At 33.2% G+C, this 7,833-nt stretch overlaps 1 long non-coding RNA gene across 1 annotated transcript; it reads left to right on the forward strand.

Moving 5' to 3' along the window:
• The first annotated feature begins 675 nt into the window (after positions 1-675).
• LOC145691626 (uncharacterized) lies at positions 676-4,661 on the forward strand. Its single transcript, XR_014132440.1, has 3 exons — positions 676-740; positions 2,290-2,419; positions 4,403-4,661. It is a non-coding gene; the product is annotated as an uncharacterized LOC145691626 (long non-coding RNA).
• Positions 4,662-7,833: the final 3,172 nt, after the last annotated feature.

A 7,833-nucleotide genomic window follows, 5' to 3' on the forward strand; every position in this document is an offset into this window, starting at 1 on the left:
AAATTTTCAATTTCTGAATTTACCACTAATTAAGAATATATTCGGTAAAATTTAATCATAGGACACTTATTTCTAAAGTCTTTGTGGCCCCGCGTAGCGTAGTCGCTAACGCTCTCACCTTCGATGCGAGCAGTCCAGGGTTCGATTCCCGGTGGGGTCTCTCGGTCGAAAAGGTTTTAAAAATCTTTTTCAAGCTAGCTATCTTAAATGAGGTTTTCCTGGGTTTTCCTCATTCACACCAGGTAAATGACTGGGTTGTACCTAACTTATATGTTCCAGGTCGCTTTCTTCCTCAATCCTTTCTTCCTTCCCTTTTCCCGGATAGTGTGCTTGCCCTGGGAAGTCATCCCTCATACTTGACTTGTTCAATAGCCTTAGATGCCGAAATTCCAGAAATCTAAATCCTGAATCCAACGTTAAATAAAATACCTCAAAACTCCTTTCAGTAATACTGTTATATGTATTAAAAGAGAAAATTAAAATGAATGTCACATATTTACGTAATAACACATTACTTTGTTTTATTTTACCTTGAAATTTACGCATCTTCGCACCTCAATGAATCAAGTAAATATTATTAGCGGCTATGTTACAAAACAGTAGCATGATTGAGCAGTCCCTCGGGCGTTACTTTATCAAGGTTTAGCTTATGTATAAATTCTCGTGTGTCAATATACCAGCATACAGTCTTATCTTACGTAGAAAGAAAGACAAATACTTCAAGCACTATGTTTACTAAGGTAAGTCATATTAGTTCATTTACTTAAGAAAACACATACTCTCAAAAATTTGAATTTATGTGTTTCTTCAAATCATATCAAATAATTTTATTCATTGATACTTTAAAATATCAGATAATACTCCCAATAAAGTTGGCATTTTCACAAATCTATGTTCAACATTGACAGGCCAAAATCATTTCCGTTAAGGAAACAATTGTATACTTAAAGCAGGATATTTGTGTTGTTACTGCATTGTATACCTAAAGCAGGGAATTTGTGTTGTTACTGAGTCCAAATTCATATGTGTTCGCGAATCCTGCAAATGAATATGAACCTTAATATATTAAAAAAAGTGTCTGTTGTTTTGAGTTGCTGCTAACATGGTCAATTTCTTTGAGGAAAAATCGAAAACTGATACTATTTGAAAATAAAATCCGCAATCGAATATTTGGACCCAAAACTTCATAGTGAGAAACTACATAATTTCTACCGCGCACCTAGCATGATTAGGGTCATTAAGTATAGGCGACTCAGTGAGCGGGTCATATAGCCAATATGGAAGAAAATAAGAATGCTTTTAAAATTTTGACTGGAATCCTAATAGAACAAGAAACAACGTTAGGAAGACTTTGGTGGAGATAAGAGGTTAATATTAACATTGAACTCGTAGTTACACAAAGTGACACTGTATACAAAGTTAAAACTGAATTAAGGGCAGAAGTCAACCAAGAGTGTTGTGAACGCACCTTTGAACCTTTGGGTTTCATAGGCCATACAGTTAGTTAGTGATTATTATCCGTCATTCAATTATGAATTAATGTATGCTTAAACTGCCATGGATACTACATATTTCTATAGAAAATTAGAGACAATTCAACAATTAATTTTTAAATAGGTAGTTTGAATGACATGAATTATCCAATAACATTTAATCTATATTGTTTTTAATAAAAATTAAAGTTATTTGATTATATCTTCCAGGATTATTAAAAGTAAGTTACAATATTAATTGTTATATTCAATGGAGAAACTAATTTCAGAATGATACGATAATTCCGTGATTCTATTTTCCAAAATTTCAAAAATACTTTTTTAAAAACACGGAATGTAAAATTATATTTAAATCCTGCACTTTGATTGATGTTCATCAACAGGATATATGTGAACAAACACAATGTACAGTATATGAGCGGCTAGGGAGAACATATTGCTAAGTGGCACTTCCGGCTAAATTGAGTTATTAGGTGAAATGGGCTGGCATTAAACCACAGAACAGTTTGTAGATAGTTTAATATCGGAATTATACCAGCAGATGGCAGGATAAGATTGTCTGGTATGCGTCATAGCATAGAATTGCATGAGAAAATCTAATCTGTTTTTTGTTCACTTGAAAGATAGAAAATATAATATACCATTAGTTCTCCCGAGCCCATCATATATAAACTCATGTAGAGTTTATACGTGATGTAGATACATGATAACAACATGTAGAGTTTAAACATAATTTGATATTCCATCCGGCCTATGTTAAATCTTTTACATTAACCTCGTTATTTTTCTGCTTCAGGTCTTTGTATTTCTTGCCCTAATCGTTTGTGTGGCTTTAGCTGTTCCTATGCCAATGCCTTACCCTCAGAGAATTCCTCTGCAGCAACAACAAAGAGGAGAGAATATGCAGACAGCTAACATGATGTGGGGTAAGTCATTACTGTATTTTCTACAGACTTTATTTTTGGGGTATAATTCTGTATATTTGAAGCATGAGGTTAGTCTTCGTAGACAACAAAGTCAACGTCAATCCACACTTAATTAACCCTTCTGCTATTTCAGTTCATTTAATATACCATGTAAATGAGGAGTTCAATTTATTATTTTTATTTTATGTACATCACAGTTTTATGATCAGAATATAACAGATAAATATCAAGCTTTTTCTATAGTCCAGAAGGTATAACGTCGTTGGCTTAAGACGCTTGGACCTGCTCGTCACCGGAGGTGTGGTAAGAGGGTAGCCAACCACTACCAACCATCTCCTGCGCTCAGCGAGCCACGAGTAAGCAAACTGTTCACTCCCCATAAACGCTACTACACCTTTTCGCGGGAAGCCAACGACGTTATACCTTCCGTACTATAAGTTATGTTTCACAACCATCTGCCCGTTCTTCAAATTTCACTAAACAAAATTTTGTATTGTAGGCACTTTCCTCTCAGAAATAATAATTTTTCAAAATGTTTTCCGTTTTAAGTGTATATTTCTGTTTTTTTTTTCAGGTTTTATATTTCCTTAAGTAAACACTGAAGCTTAGAAATAGTGATAAATTAACAAAATAATCTGGTTCAAAATATATTGATTTCTATTTTCCTTTTCCAAATATATCGAACGAAATTCAGAAATAAATTATTATAACAATGTAATTTTATCATATCATGAAATTTACTTAAAAGCCTGACTTACTAAAAATAATACAATATTTACAATTTTTCTTTTGCTTGTTTATTCATAAGTGAAAGGAGATAATAAAATGCAACATAATACAATCATAAATAATGTTATTCTGCAACAAAAAGTACGAACCTGAAGAATTTTCACTGTTGCCATCCATAGAAATTATAATGTTGTCAGAATAACATTTCTCCCAAACTCTAAGTTAAGGCAGCGACTAGAAGAACGAATCCAACTGCGTTTAGTTACGTGTCATGTTGTTTTGGTTTCCTGTGAACTACTATTTAAATAATAGTTGTATTTAGTTTGTAATAAACAAAATAGTTGGAACATAGAATATTAAAAGTAAATAATAATGTTATCTAATAAGTAGTTCTACGGAAGCCAAAAGCGATACGTAACCAAATGCAGTTGAGTTCGTTCCTCTAGTCGCTGCCTTAACTTAGATTTTGGGAGAAATGTTATTCTAGCAACACTATACTATGGATGGCAACACTGAAAATTCTTCAGATTTATATTTCCTGTTGTAGAATATCATTATCTATGGTTTGTGGTAAGTTGCATTATCTCCTTTCACTTATGAAAAACGAGTAAAGAAAAATGTTAAATTTTGTATTATTTTTAGTAAGGCCGTCTCTTAAGAATCATACATTATATATTAACAATCAAATCTTTCTGTACGATGACATTGTTATCACTTTTCTTATCCACATAAATTATTGTATTACTTAGATATTTTTGACTTTACTCTTTTTTCTTCAGTATGTGATTGAAATAAACATGTGTCGCTTATAGCCAACCAAACGTATTCCGTAAAAAAAAAAAAAAAATGTTTCTAATGAATTCAAATGCAATTATTTAATGCCAGAAACTTTAGAAAAGTAATCGAGATTACAATACCTGTCGACAGGACCTCTCATGTCACGGAAATATACGCAATTCTGTGACCTAATTTAAAAAATAATTTCATGGATATGAAAATTAAATAATATAAAGCTGAAAATATTATTTCGTACAAGAAACATCTCAAAATATAACCAAGCACAAATACTAAAATTTGGAAACAAAAATATAGATATCGTCTCCATATGATAATGAAACAATAACTTATTGTATTTTCAATTCTCATTTAATAACAGTAACCTAAGTCAAAGATTTAATTGAAATTATACATTTTCCAATATGTTTTTATATGTTCGAGCCTCTAGATACTTAAAATTATAATTTTTGGTTTCAGGTTTCCCATGGTTCTGGGGATAAATCACCATAGAGGAAAAGGACATTATGCAATGGACAAATGGTTAAATAATAGGACGTACATTTATTTTAAAATTTAAGATTTCATGTCTATATACATTGAAATGATTTTTAAACTATTTTAGTCTACAATATTGAAAATATAGTTTGTTTCATTTAAAAACTCAAAATTCTGTTTCTTTATACTGCTGCTTGAAATGTATGTAACAAATAAAGATCTGTTAAATGCATTTACTGAATTCTATCAATTTGAGTTTGCATTTAAAAGTAATTCCTTGTTTCAACTGTATGTTTTCAACTACATCTATGCATTTTAATATATAATCGTGAATATTATGAACAAGAGCAACCTTTTTAGCAAAAGAAAAAAGTGGAAATTAATATCTTTATTACATACAACAGAGATTCACAATCGTATTCATCTGAGTAAATCCTACATACTTCACACAACATTTCTTCTTGCTTTTGTCCATTCGTAATTTTATGTGTGACCTGCCGGCGATTTCAATTCAAGATTGACAGTAGCGTGATTTCAGATTTCAGATTTTGGCGGAGGAGGAGCAGGGGTAAAACTGGATCTGAAAAGGTAGGATCACGCCGTCCCCCGTGCCTATCTTTGCCTATTGTAATATTTTAGAAAACATGGGGACGCCACAGATATTTTCTGAAGCTTGGGGACAACGTCCCCCTGACTTTTACCCCTAGAGAGGGGGCAAGATGTTCCATGGACATAAGAATTTCACGTTTTGTTTTAAAATTATAGACCTCTTAAATTTAGTGCGAATGTAGCCCCTATGCCCTCGCAAATATCATCTCAGGCATTGAGCTCTCAAATATTCAATAACAATAATAATAAATCTCCCAAGATTGAATCATATTAATTTCCTGTAAACCTTCTGCATATCATTTACTTCCTATGTTACTTCTACACAGCCCTGTAGCCAGCCCAAAACTGTAGGGGGACGGCTGAAGTTAGGGGTAGGACGATCCAACCATATTATAGTTCACCATATTGTAGTTCATTTGCCAGCCTACCGTGAAAGTTTTAGGGAGGGCAACCAAAATTTAGGGGGGCCTAGCCTCCCTAGACCCCCCTGGATACGGGCCTGCTCCTATACATCTTTGTTCTAATCGAACTAAAACACTTCCTTAATAGTTATTTTATATTTATACGGTACTTAATTTAACGTCTCTTTCATACAATATTAATAATATTTACAAGTTAAATAATCGTAAGAAACAAGGTAATCTGGTATTACATTCTTGAGTTCTTATAAATCACCTGTACATTGTTTAATTGCCTGTTTTATAATTTTTTCAGTATTTACAATAATACCGACATTTCCGCAATAAAAAGAAAGCTCAGGACAAAACGTAACTCCATTAAAATAAGGAGTTACTGTGAATACTAAAGTGATGTTGGAAGTTGCTTATTTGTCACGTTATATGAGCTGAGAAATACAGTGTTACAGAAAACGCATTACCTTATAAAGAGCAAGACAGCATCTATGTAAAAAATACTTTTATTGAATGAATATAACCATCACCTAAAATTAAACAATAGAAATAATGCAAATGATATTTAAAAATTTACAACATTAAATCGAATAGTATAGTGGTCGGGGGTCATTATCAAGTAGTCTGTAATTGATAACTCTCGTGCGTTCTCACGTGTTTATGAAGTCCCTTTTACACTATAATTGGTCATGTAACTATTATAAGCACTGAGCATACCCACAAGCTAAAGAGTTCCTCAATGGTCGTCGGCTTCAACTGAGACATATTGTAGGCACTGGAAGACGGTACCGTAGAAGAATGATGTGAATCGAATGTTCACAAACTGCACTGTTGATGAACGTCGATCGAATGATGATTTATCGTTCGAAATGCTAGTTCTTATACTGTTACGGAAATTATTTTGGTTTTTTGGGAAAGTTCTTGTTTTACACTTGTTTTCAATAAAGAGTAAAATGTGTTTTCGTTTTTCCTTTAAAATGATCACCTTGAAATTGTTTATATAACATATTTTTGATTATTATTGGAAATGCCATTTACGGTTTGGTCAAAGGACTTGTTTTTGCTTTTGGGTCAGTTTTAAAAAAAATGTGTTCGGTGATGAAACATCTCAAAATGCACGTGAGTATTTTATTATTATTATTATTATTATTATTATTATTATTATTATTATTATTATTATTATTATTATTATTATTATTTGTTTCATTCCTCATGTTGATGGGAACATGATAATACAGAAAGCGTGCACTTTAGTATTTACTTTCGACACTGTTAACAAATAATACAATCGTATAAAAAGCCTATACTAGTTTGAAACTAATCATTGACTTATCGATAATGGGCTATTCCTATTCTGTTTTTTAAAGAATGACGCCATCCTGATTCCGAATGCTATACACGACCATAGGCGAATATATAGGGCTTATATATTCCAACCTCGGGGGATTGGAGGGATATACCGCACAGTTGAGTATATACACACAAGCTGAAATTTTGGTTTTTCGCACGGAGAAAATAGGTTTATATTGTACCCCTTCCTTTCCTTAGAATACGCATTAGACATGAACTTGCATTTAACGGCATCGTCAGTGTCACTATTCATCTAATGGATTGGACACTAGTAACGATCGTTCTCAATTTTTTTTCACATGCTGCCTTTTCCCACTCCAGCCCATACCGACGAGGTATACACTTGGAATTCAATGGTGTCGGGTATGTTACTATAAATCTCAGCAAACCAAACGAAACTATGGATTAGACACTAGTATTAGTCTTTAGTCCAGGATCAAAGGGGGATTGAGCATGCATGAAAAACCTAACGCAATTTTATTTCTGATTATTGTTATAGTCATTATAGTGATTGTGAAAGCCGATGTCTTCGACAACTTTGGGGCGGGGGAAAGGGGGTGGGGCGCAGAAAATCGTAGGCTTTCACGTTGGTGGTCCTAGTAGCCCTCCTAATTTTCACAGGGATATGAATAATACCTCGTTGGAAAGCTTATAGAACACAGGTTTCAGCAAAGTAACTTTTTGCCCCGGTGCCAAAACGTAAAAGAAAAAGAAGAAGAAAGTAAAAATTGGAAGAAAAACACATTTTTGTAAACTTTGTGGGACGCTGGCAACATTGTTGTTTATCGTACGCAGGAAAAAATAACCTCACATCTACACCATACATTGGCGACAATCATATAAAGAAATGAAGGATGTAGGTACAGTAGCAACACATACAATTTCGGAACTTCGTATCTCCGATGGTCACTCTGTACATAGCTTTCGATGTACTTTCATCACATTGGCAGCCTAGCGATGCTCATAATTTTCACAGGGACATGAACTATATACTTCTTTGGTAAGCTTATGGGACACAGCTTTCAGAGACGAAATTTTCTGCCC

This window comes from Thermobia domestica, chromosome 8, assembly GCF_964235325.1.
Source record: "Thermobia domestica chromosome 8, izTheDome1.hap1.1, whole genome shotgun sequence".
Classification (NCBI taxonomy): domain Eukaryota; kingdom Metazoa; phylum Arthropoda; class Insecta; order Zygentoma; family Lepismatidae; genus Thermobia; species Thermobia domestica.